The 12,447-nt window shown below is 32.4% G+C and overlaps 1 non-coding gene across 1 annotated transcript; it reads right to left on the bottom strand.

Moving 5' to 3' along the window:
* Positions 1 to 4,595: 4,595 nt before the first annotated feature.
* LOC115711751 (small nucleolar RNA R71) lies at positions 4,596 to 4,702 on the bottom strand. The gene has a single exon (XR_004010628.1). It is a non-coding gene; the product is annotated as a small nucleolar RNA R71 (small nucleolar RNA).
* Positions 4,703 to 12,447: the final 7,745 nt, after the last annotated feature.

Genomic DNA, 12,447 nt, shown 5'->3' with positions numbered 1-12,447 from the left:
ACCTTGCTCAGTGAAAATTCATAAACTAGACATAGTCTAATTTTAGAATTATAACTGATTAATCAAAATCAATTAACTGAGTCTTACAAGTAGTATTGTCTCAACTAGTATGGGGACCATGGGCCTATATATCTGAGCTTCCAATAAGCAGTCCTAGAATCTACCAAGTAAATTCACTGACTTATTAATTCCTTGTTGCATCCACCATAGAACTTGGAATTGTACTCTCAGTTATATAGAACGCTCTATATGTTCCACGATATAGATACGCTATTTGTTATCCATTGTTATAATCCCAATAATCAATGATCCTCTATAGATGATTTACATTGTATAGGGATTAATTTACCGTTACACCCTTCAATTTACTGTATCCTTAAAACACTTAGCCACCTATAAATGATATTTCAGTGAACTAAACATAATCATTGAAATGAGTACTCAACCATTTATCTCTGTTTAGCCAAGCTCGAAGGAAATCATCATTTCACTTCTATGTCCTGATAGAAGCTATAGATTCCATATCTATGTTTAGCGCTCCCACTCAATTGTACTACCATGTTCCCAAAATGTACGTATCACCCTGACCAAAAAGTAGACTTAACTAAAAAATCAAAGAACATGTATAATACTCTTGAGATCAAACATAACCATGTCAGGATTAAGATCATTTGATCTAGGATCAACTAGGTGATATTGAATTGAATAGATATTACGTTAAATTTAACATATCTTATTCAAAGTTCAATATCGGTCCCTTCCGGTGCATACTCCATGCATCCAACGCAAGCTTTACTTTAACCAATGCCCTGGAAAGGACATAGCACTTATCCAAGGTGCAAGTAAACTATGTTGTAGATTATCATATCAGTTAAACCCAGTGTACTGATAAATCTAGGAATATATATAATCACACAATCTTGATTACTTTCCACTGTGCTGACGACACAATAATCAAGAACATAAATGTGATAAGGATTTGGATGAATTTATAAATCAAATAAACATATAAATGATAACATGAACCAAATGACACAATAAGTGATGAAAATACTTCTGTCTCTTTATTGATATTTAAATGATAGAGATTAGATTGAAATAGAGTTTTATTTAGGGCATAAAGCCTAACACAAACTTGGTCATCTCAATGATCAAATCATGAGTGAATTACTACCACACCTTCCCCACATTAGCACTTTAAAAGATATCCATTTTTGTAATGCTTGCCAACAAGGAAAGAGTCATTCTCTTCCTTTTCCCTTGTCCAATACCCGTGCATCTCAACCACTTGCTTTGATCCATATTGATTTGTGGGGACCATCTCATGCTCTTTCAAAAGAAGGATATAAGTATTATGTACATTTTTTGGATGATTATAGTAGGTATACATGGATTTTCCCACAAACTCTTAAGGGTCAAGACTTTGAAGTTTTTATCAAATGGAAAGCTTTAGTTGACAAACAATTTAATCTTCCCATTAAGGTTGTCCAGGCAGATTGGGGTGGTGAGTATAGGCCATTTAAAAGGTTCTTACTTGATCAAGGTATTCACTTTTAAAGCCCTTGTCCTCAGGCTCATGAGAAAAATGGCAGTGCTTAACAAAAATATTGCCACATCAATGAAAATGGCCTAACCCTATTGGCTAATTCTGGTCTTGACTTGTCCTACTGGTGGCATGCATTTTGTTGTGTTGTCTTTACTATTAATAGAATTCCTCCAAGGGTTCTTAACTTTTCCACTCCCTATGAAGTACTGTTTCACAGCAAGCCTGAATACAACATCCTTAATCCATTCGGATATGCTTGATTTCCACACCTCAGACCATACAACAAGCACAAACTAGACTTCAAAACACAGCAATACATTTTTCTAGGTTATTCTCCTCATCATAAAGGATACCTATGTGAAAATTCTGAAGGTAGAATATATATATTGCATGCAATGTGGTGTAGGGGTGGGCGTCTGATCCAATCCAATTTTTTTCTCCTCATTCGATCCAATCCAATTTGTAATTAGATTTGGAAAATCATCATTCGATCCAATCCAATAAGACCTCAAAATCCAATCCAATTACTAATTAGATTGGATCGGTTTTTTAATTGGATATCCAATTACACACCTAAATTTTAATATTAACATAAAATATGATGAAAATACGTAAAAATTAAATATCACCCATTACATAAGTTTAATACTCCATAAACATTCCATCGTTACAATGTAATGCAACTAAAGGTTTCAAATAATTAAAACAATAAATTTCTAATTAATAAAATAGAACAAAATATGATTAATGAAGATTGTTCATTCTTGATAAAAAAAATAGAACAAAATATCATGAAAATAAATACACAAAACAATCAAATATTACAAATTAAACACAAAAGAAAATCCAATAAAAATATAATTAATATATATTATATTTTTTAATATATTGTTATTAAATATAAATAATTTTTTAACATATATAAATGTAATTAGATTGGATCAGTTTTTAGTTGGATTTTGAGATTGACCTCCAATAACCAATCCAATCCAATTAGAATCCAACTTTTAGAACCCAATCCAATTCAATTGTAATTGGATATCCAATTTTTTGTAATTAGATTGGATTGGATCGGTTTGGTTCAATTGGATTCGATTGGATGTTGTCCACCCCTAATGTGGTGTTCAATAAAGACTTTTATCCTCATAAAGCTGCCACAGTCTCTTCCTCAGCAGCACACAATCAAGTATCCTTTTCTACCGCCCCTCAATTCTCTTTTTCTTCATTATTTCCCACTTAGCATGACACATTCTCTAATACTCAATTTACCTCTGGTCTATCCTGTGTTACTGTCAATGACTCAATACCTATTGTGCCAATGCATGTTGTCCTTGTACAAAAATACAACAACAGGTGTCCATCACCACTCGCCAAAATAATATCAGTCGATGCAGCAGAAAACTCACTGCCCCTTCTAATCGTAAGCAGAATAGGTTTTCTAATCCTAAGCAGAATAGGATTTTTAGCACGTACGTTTTTCTATCATTTTAGTACCTCAATGGCTATATAAGGAGTGAACTTCAGTTGATTTTGTCAAGCAATTTGGGAGGAAATAAAGAGAATAAGACGGAGTATGAATTTCAAAGATCAACTGCAATACTGGAGGCATTCTTCATAGGGTTCTCAGCATTCTTTTCTTCTCTATTTTCTTCTCTTTTCTTTAGTTAACAAGTGTGATTTTGCTTCTATGAACATGATTAGCTAAACACTTGATTAGGGTTTAGATTGATATTGTTGACATTGTTTTATGGTTTTAATATGATTTATTTTCCCTCACTTTATATGTATTCTATTTCATTCGTGCTTAATTACTTTTAATTGCCTGATCACCAATTAACTGTCTATGATTTTGATGCGAGATCTAAGAAGTGAGTGTCAATTATGCTATAGTGAGATAGAACTGAATTTTGATATAGGACGAGAGTACTTGTATGGCTTAGATAGCTTATAGGGTTTCTGTGTTTAATGCCTAGGACGAGAGTAGAAAATTTACATGTAATTGAGATTTATACATCTGAGAAGACTATAAATTACCTTAGTAAACATGCTATTGCATAGAAATTGGTAATAAGAAGATAATCGTATTAAGCCATAATCAGTAGTTACAATTGAAGTCAAAGCCTTAACTTTAATCATTATTAATTTCTCTTTTGAATTATTTGCTTTTTAATTTCACTGTCTTTAGTGTTCTTAAATTTAATTTCTCTTAATTTTGAATTCACCAAATAGAAGTAAAGATTTAATTTTAAAGTACTTAAGTACAATCCTTGTGGGATCGGCCTCACTCCTGGTGAGTCTATTACTTGTTACGATATGTACACTTGGATGTGCAAATTACCACAACAAGTTTTTGGCGTCGTTGCCGGGGATTGTTAGTTAATATTATTAAAAATTAAATTTTGTTCTAATTTTGTTTTTCTTTTTTATTTTAGTTCTAATTTTGTTTGTGTCAAAATCTTATCTTTTTTTTTAGGTTCACTAGTTTATGAGTTGTCAAGGTGCAACTGCAAGATTACCTGCAGATCGTGAAATAGAGAAGACTTCCAAACAAAACGAAAGATGGAAAAGATTAAAAAAGGCTGCAATAGAGATTGAGCACAACGTAGTCATGGCTGATCACACCAACAATGGCAACAATGGAGGAGCTGTAAAAGACCAGGCTAATTGTCGCAACCACAATGACCGTAGCCTGAGGCACTATTTTCTTCCTAACTTGATAGTGGTTAGATCCTGTATAAGGCCACCTGTTGTTGATGCCAATAATTTTGCGATCAAGCCAGCCATATTGAAGATGGTCCAATCTTCATTCTAGTTTGGGGGACTACCATTAGAAGACACAAACATGCATCTAGCTAACTTCGAGGAACTTTGTCAGACATTCAAGATGAATGGAGTTAGCGATGATGCCATCAGGCTGAGGCTATTTCCATTCTCACAAAGGGAGCGAGCCAAGAGTTGGTTGGTATCTTTGCCATCCAATTCTATCAACACATGGGAAGAATTGGCCCTGAAATTCCTTTCCAAATTCTTTCCTCCTGCAAAGATTGCCAAGCTAAGAGCTGAAATCCACAACTTCACCCAGCATAACAATGAATCTCTTTATGAAGCCTAGGAGAGATTCAAGGACTTATTGAGGAAGTGCCCTAACCATGGGATTGAAAAGTGGTTACAAGTGCATAACTCTTATACTGGATTGGTCAGCAATACCTGGACACTCATAGACGCTGCAGCTGGTGGGGTTTTTATGACGAAAAGTGCTAATGAGGCCTTTGAATTAATTGAAGAGATAGCTATCACTAATCAACAATGGTCAACAGAGAGAGGCCAATCTAAAAAGGTTACGGGTATGCATGAAGTCGATGCCATAACCAAGTTGACATCTCAGGTAGAGCCGTTAACGAAGCTGGTGACGGCACAAGTCAAACAAGCTCAAGTTGTCTGTGAGCTTTGTGGAGTACCTCATACCACTGACACCTGCCCTATAGATGTAGACAGTTTTCCGATGCAGCAAGCCCAAGCCATTGGAAACTACCAGAATAATTATTATTTCAACCAAGGGGGTCATCAGTAGAACTTCCAAAAATAGTTTCCTAATCAACAACAACAAGGGTTTTATCCTTAGAAAAATCAATCTCAGCAAAGCCAACAGTATCAACAACAACAAGGCTCTAGTGGAGGGTCTGATTCTCAGATAGATGCGTTACTACAATTCATAATAGAGATTAAGTCATCCATTAAGGTCTTGGAAACTAAAGTGGGGCAGTTGGCTTCTCAAAACACTAACAGGACTCAAGGTAACTTGTCTAGCACTACTGAAGTCAATCCAAAAGACAATTGTAAGGAAACTACCTTGAGAAGTGGTAAGAATTATGCTGGTCCAAGCCAAGACAAGCCCGAGGATGAAGAAGATGATCAACCAGTACCAACACAAGAGAAGAAGAAGACTACTTACGGTCTTCAAGAAAAAGAAACTTCACCTCCTATCAGCATTGATCATCCTATCGAAATTCCCTATCCTCAAAGACTTCACAAGAATAAGTTGGATAAGTAGTATTTAAAATTCCTTGAAATATTCAACAAATTACACATTAACATTCCATTCATAGAGGCTTTGGAACAAATGCCAACTTACATGAAGTTCATGAAAGACATTCTATCCAAGAAAAGGAAGTTGGAAGAATTGGAGGAGTGTGGTGCAATTCTGCAAAAGAAACTACCACCCAAGCTTAAAGATCCAAGTAGTTTCAATATTCCATGCTCAATAGGAGGTTTGATAGTAACAAAAGCTCTATGTGATCTTGGAGTGAGTATTAACTTAATGCCCTTGTCTACATTCAAAAGACTAAGATTTGGAGAAGCCAAGCACACAACAATGACTCTACAAATAGCATACCGTTCTTTGACTCATCCTTGGGGTATAATTGAAGATGTTTGGTGAAGCTTTGTAAGTTTATATTCCTTGTTGATTTCTTAATACTTGACATGGAGGAAGATGAGAATATTCCCATCATTTTGGGAAGACCATTCTTAGCCACAGGGAGAGCATTAATTGATGTGCAAAAGGGGGAGTTAAAGTTGCGCATTGAAAAAGAACAAGAGACTTTTAATGTCTTTGGTGCAACTAAAATTCCTACCTATTGTTGAGTAAAATTATTGAAAGATTGTCAAGTAACTGTCGAGAAAAAGAAAGGGAAGCGCAAAGAACAATTTCAAACTTTTCGACGTTGTATGAAAAGATTGATGTGTGGGAATTGTGAAGGTGACTCTCATTCTAGGGATAGCTTCAAAATTTGCAACGTTGGAGGACAATTTTCTTCCTTTGGTACAAGAACCCTTATGGATGCAAGAGGTGGACTGTATCCCAGTTGAATTTTGAAACCACCACCACCACCGCCATAGTGATGTGGCGCTCAGAGGTAAGTTCCCTTTTCTCTCTGTTTAATGTCACATTAGGGACAATGTTTCACTTCAGGTTGGGGGGTCAACTTAAATTTTAGTCTTTTAGAATTAAAATTTTAATTCTTTTAATTTTTTTTATTTTTTAGGTTTTGTTGTTTTGAGTCAATTTGCTTAATATGAGTAGGTAGATAGCATGATTTGAAAAGTTCATATATTTTTTTTAAAAAATCCATGTGCTTGATGATATTACATTCTTAACTAATTTCAATTTTGTGCTTTAAAAGAGCACGAAATTATATTAGGTAATTTTCTAGTAATTGAATTGGTTTATGTATGCTAATTGTGAAATGTGAAAAGTTGTTTAAAAAATTCTAGAACTTGCTTGCTTGCTATTTGAGGCGAAATAATAAATAATGCATGACTAGGAAAGTGATTTAGGAATTTTTTGGATCGATTGTGCCTTTTAAGCAATCCCTGTAATTTTATCCTAGTTGTCATTTTTGAGCCTTAACCTATTCTTTGTTTCTACACATTTTGAGCTCAGAAAAGATAAACCCTGAATATCCAAAATTTAACCCTAAGTATACCATAAGTGGACCTTTAGTTTGGGGGAATTTGGATGGGAAGTTTGTTGTGTGTGTGTGTGTGGAAAAAGTGTGAAAATTGAGAGAATATGAAAGAAAAAAAAAATTGGACAGCAACTTGAAAAAAAAAGAAAGAGAAATCTGACAATAAGTGTCAAATTTTAAAAAAAGAAAAAGAAAAAAATAAATATAAAGTTGTTGCAATATTGTTGAAAAATTTCTCTCATGTAATTAGAAAAAAAAAATACGGGTATTGGGATTGTGTGTGAAATATTTTGGTGACATGATTGGAGAAGCTTATGGTATAGACAAGCCTAAATGACCATTTCATCTACCCTTACCTAAGCCTGACACAACAAGCCTAGAAAGACCTTTTGATTCTTGGTTGTGCATTGGTTTATATCAGTGGAGAATAGTAAGTATTGCAAGCATATGGAATTTTGAGTTAGTAGATTAATGGTTGTAATTGACATGTATAAACTGGTTTAATTATTAGTTAATTACATTCTATAGTTTCGTGAGCTGAATGAAAATAAATTGAAGCGTGTCAAGGGCGTAATTGAACTAAAATTTTGGATTGTATGCATAAGTGAAATTTTTTATAATCATGTTATTGAGTCTACTTAAAAATTACTCATATTCGGGAGAGTGAGTTAGTTAACTTTTGTTCTTCGTTTTAGTGTTTTACTCGAGGTCGAGTAAATGTTTAGTTTGGGGGAATTTGTTAGGTTGTTTTTAGTATTATTTTTAGGTTAATTTTTAGTGTAGTTTTAATTTAATTCTACTATTTTTTGGAGCAATTGAATGCTTACCTTTTCTTTTTGCAGATTTAAAATAGAAGAAAATTAGAAAATATCAAAAGAATAAGATGGAAAAAAGATAAAAAGATCTCACAAAAAGATGAACTATAAAATAGAGAAAATTGTACAAAAAATAAAGCTGAAACTTCAAGCCTAAATTCGACAATGGTCTTTTCAGGGCATCTTGAATCATTTAATTCTGAGCAATATCGAGAGAGTTGCGGCCCAAATACTATCAGTCGTCGCATCAAGAAATTTCAAAAAAAAAAAAAACAGATAAAAAGATAGCAAGAAAAAGGGATAGATTTTCGATGTTTATCTTGTTTAAGTTTAAACTTTAAATCTTTTTAGTATCTTTTAGGTAACCTTGTTAGCCTATATAAACACGTTATTATTAGCATTTTTAGTAAGTTTTCAGATAAAAACTCAGAAACTCTTAACAAGCAATTCAGAAGGAAAAAAACAGCAGAAGATAGAGTACGAATTTCAGAGACCAACTGCAATACTGGAGGCATTCTTCAGAGGATTTTCAGTATTCTTTTCTTCTCTATTTTCTTCTCTTTTCTGAAGTTAACATGTGTGCTTTTGCTACAATGAACATGAGTAGCTAATCACTTAATTAGGATCTAGATGGATATTGTTGACATTGCTTTATGGTTTTAATATGATTTATTTTCCCTCGATTTCTATGTATTCTATTTTATTCGTATTTAATTACTTTTAATTTCTTAATCACCAATTAACTGTCTATGATTTTGATCCAAGATCTGAGAAGTGAGTGTCAATTATGCTATAGTCAAATAGAACTGAATTTCGATATAAGACGAGAGTACCTGTATTGATTAAATAGCTTATAGGATTTATGTGTTTAATGTCTGTTGCATGTTTAATTTATCACGAGAGTAGAAAATTTGCATGTAATTGAGATTTATATATCTGAGAAGATTATAAATTACCTTAGTAAACCTGCTATTGCATAGAAATTGGTAATAGGAAGATAATCATATTAGGTCATAATCAGTAGATACAATTGAAGTCGAAGCCCTAACTTTAATCACTACTAATTTCTCTTTTGAATTATTTTCTTTTTAATTTCGTTGTCTCTTTAGTGTTCTTAGATTTAATTTTCTCTTAATTTTGAATTCACCAAACAGAAGTAAAGATTTAATTTTAAAGTATTTAAGTACAATCCTTCTGGGATCGACCTCACTCCTGGTGAGGCTATTACTTGTTACGATACGTACACTTGCGTGTGAAAATTACCACAACAGCAACACTGCCAATGCCATAGTCTAATCCTCGAATTGGCTCACCTGGTGACACAACAGCACCCCTACCTCCACTCACACTAATACCACAAGACTACACCACATAAACACCAGATTAGAAAGTGGTATTCACAAACCAAAAGCTTATACTGCCACCAAAAATCTACTTCCTAAGTCTATTACCCACTGAACCTAAGTCATTAAAAGTTGCCTTCAACAGTCCTCAATGGTTTGCCTCCATGAACACTGATTTTACTGCTTTAAAGAAATAATGCACTTGGGCCCTTGTTCCATATGAGCCTCACATGAATGTCATTGGCAAAAAATGGGTACATAAAGTCAAGTTAAACAGAGATGGCTCCTTTGATAGGTTCAAGTCTCAATTGGTTGCTAAAGGGTACCTTCAAACACTTGAGATTGATTATGAGGACACATTCAGCCCTATTGTTCAACCAGTAACTGTTTGAAGTGTCCTAAGTCTTGTAGTATCTCACAACTCGCCAGTCAAACAACTAGATGTGAGTAATGCATATCTTAATGGCACCCTCCAAGAGATAGTCTATATGCAACAACCTCCAGGGTTCATTGATCAAAACCAGCCCAACCATGTTTGTCTTCTACATAAAGCACTTTATGGTCTTAAGCAAGCCCCAAAGGCTTGGAATGACAAGCTGAAACAAACATTATATCAGTGGGGTTTCCATGCATCCAAGTCAGATACATCATTGTTTATTCGTGATTCTTATGGCAGTCTAATTTATCTCTTGGTTTATGAGGAAGATATTCTCATCATAAGGCCAAACTCGAAGTTAATCAACTCCATTATCTCTAATCTCGATGCTGCCTTCTCTCTCAAAGATTTAGGTCTTGTTCACTATTTTCTTGCTGTGGAGATTTACAGAGATGATACAACAATGTATTTAAGACAAAGTAAATACATTGCTGATTTATTAACAAGGCTACACATGGAGGGAGCTAAATCCTATCCAAATCTAGCCAACTCTACTGCCAAACTCAGCCTCCATGATGGTGATCCCTTTGAGGATATTAGCCTCTATAGAAGTACACTTGGAGCTCTTCAATACTTAAGTCTAACCAGGCCCGATGTTTCCTTTATAATAAATAAACTGAGCTAGTTTATCCATGCCCATACCATTACTCATTGGGAAGTATGTAAATGTTTGCTTCGTTACCTAAAAGGCACTATCTCGGATGGATTAAAGCTTCAAGCCTCTGATAGCTTAACTCTTTACGGGTATAGCGATATTGATTGGGCAAGTTGTGTGGGTGATAGGAGATCAACACGGTGTTATGCCATGTTTTTAGGCAAGAACTTCGTGTCGTGGTCTGCTAAAAAATAGTAGGTAGTTGCTCGATCTAGTACTGAGAGCGAATTTAGAGCATTGGCAAATTCAGCAGCAGAAGTAAAAGTGGATTACTTTTCTCCTATCTGAAATCCAAGTTTCATTGCCACAAGCACCCGTTTTATGGGTGGATAATCAAGGAGCAACAACCTTAGCAGCAAATCCCGTGTTTCATGCATGGTGCAAACACATTGAGATTGACTTGCTTTTCGTACAAGATTTTATCATTAGTAAACAACTTCTTGTACATCATGTACCCTTAGTGGATCAAACAACAGATATCCTTACTAAGTCTCTTACAACTTACCGCTACAATTATCTTAAAGGCAAACTTCACATGGAAAAATCATCATTTCGTTTTAGGGGAGATGTAAATCAATAAACTTGTGTTTGTTACAAGTTAGTTGGTTGTTGTTGTTAGTTAGTTGTAGTCTTTCTATTTATTTAAAAATTCTGTTATTTGACTTGCCTTGTAATTGTTCTATATAAATAAAAATATATCAGCTAACTATTTTGGTTAAGCTCTTTTTGGCTATCTCTGTTTCTTGCTATGCATTATTTTTTTCTTCCCCTCTTCTCTGTCACCTTGAGCTTCTACAACCATCATTTCCCCCTCTCTCTCTATCATATTTCTCTTAATTTCTCCCTCCCTCTCTAATTAATTTTTGATAAAAATAAAAAAAATAAAAAAAAAAGCCACGACTGCCCAAGCCTTCAATTCTATCACCAGATTTCCTACTTTCGGTTAAGGTAACCTCCAACTTTTATTTTAATTTTTATTTGTGTATAGTGATTTGGATTTAATTTTGTGTATATATATGTATAGTTAGAAAATATATTTATATGTATGTGTGTATATACGAATATGTGTGGATATATATGAGTGTGTGTGTATTTTTGTGTATATATATGTGTATGTATGTATATATATCTATGTGTATATATATGGGTATTTTACAATTTTGTATACATTATTTTAATTAATTACAAAATATGTGCAAAAAAACTTATTATCATTTTCTCATACATTTTTATATATAACTAAAAACTTTTTTTCAATTTTTTTTTATAATATGTATGGTAATAATTATTGATTATTATATATCTAGTAATATTGGCTATGTTTATTTTTATGTTTACAATTATAATAAACATACCAATAATATAAAATATTTTATATCTCTGTTTATTTTATTTTTTATTAATTAAACATACTAATTTAATAAACAAAATAATAATATTCACATAGGTTTATTATATCACTCTATGTGTGTTATGTTTATTTTCTATTAATTTTTTAAAAAATAAATAATATATATAAGAAAAAAAATTGTTTATCTTTATCTTTTTCTTTGTTTATTGTGTCATGTTTATTTTTTCTAATTAAATAATTTTTTGAGTTTATAAAATTATGTTTGTTTATTTATTTTTTGATGTAAGAATTATAATTCAATAGAAAATTCGTTCACTAACTCATTAAAAAATAATCAATATATAGAAATAATAGAAAAAAAATATACTTATTTTAGTATACTATAAATTGGCTATGTCTATTTTTATGTTTACAATTATAATAAGCATACTAATAATATAAAATACTTTGTATATATATGTTTATTTTGTTTTCTATCTATGAAACATACTAATTTAATAAACAAAATAATAATATTCACATATGTTTATTATATCACTCTATGTGTCATGTTTATTTTTAGTAATTTTAAGTATTGATTTATATTTATATACATTAGTGTTTATAATTTTGATGTTGTATTTTATTAAAAAAATTCTTATTAAATTATAATAATTCATACTAAAATAGATAATAAACATTTATCTTTTAATAAAAAAAATATTTAATTTGTTTATTTTTATAAAACTGTTTAATTAATTTTACGAAATTGTGTATTTTGAGTTTTAATAAACATATTTTATTATTTAATGATTAAAATGTATGGTTTCATGTAATAAGTTTTCAAAATGTAT

The sequence above is a fragment of the Cannabis sativa genome, chromosome 3 (assembly GCF_029168945.1).
Source record: "Cannabis sativa cultivar Pink pepper isolate KNU-18-1 chromosome 3, ASM2916894v1, whole genome shotgun sequence".
Classification (NCBI taxonomy): Eukaryota; Viridiplantae; Streptophyta; class Magnoliopsida; order Rosales; family Cannabaceae; genus Cannabis; species Cannabis sativa.
This window is presented reverse-complemented; position numbering and strand designations above follow the sequence as displayed.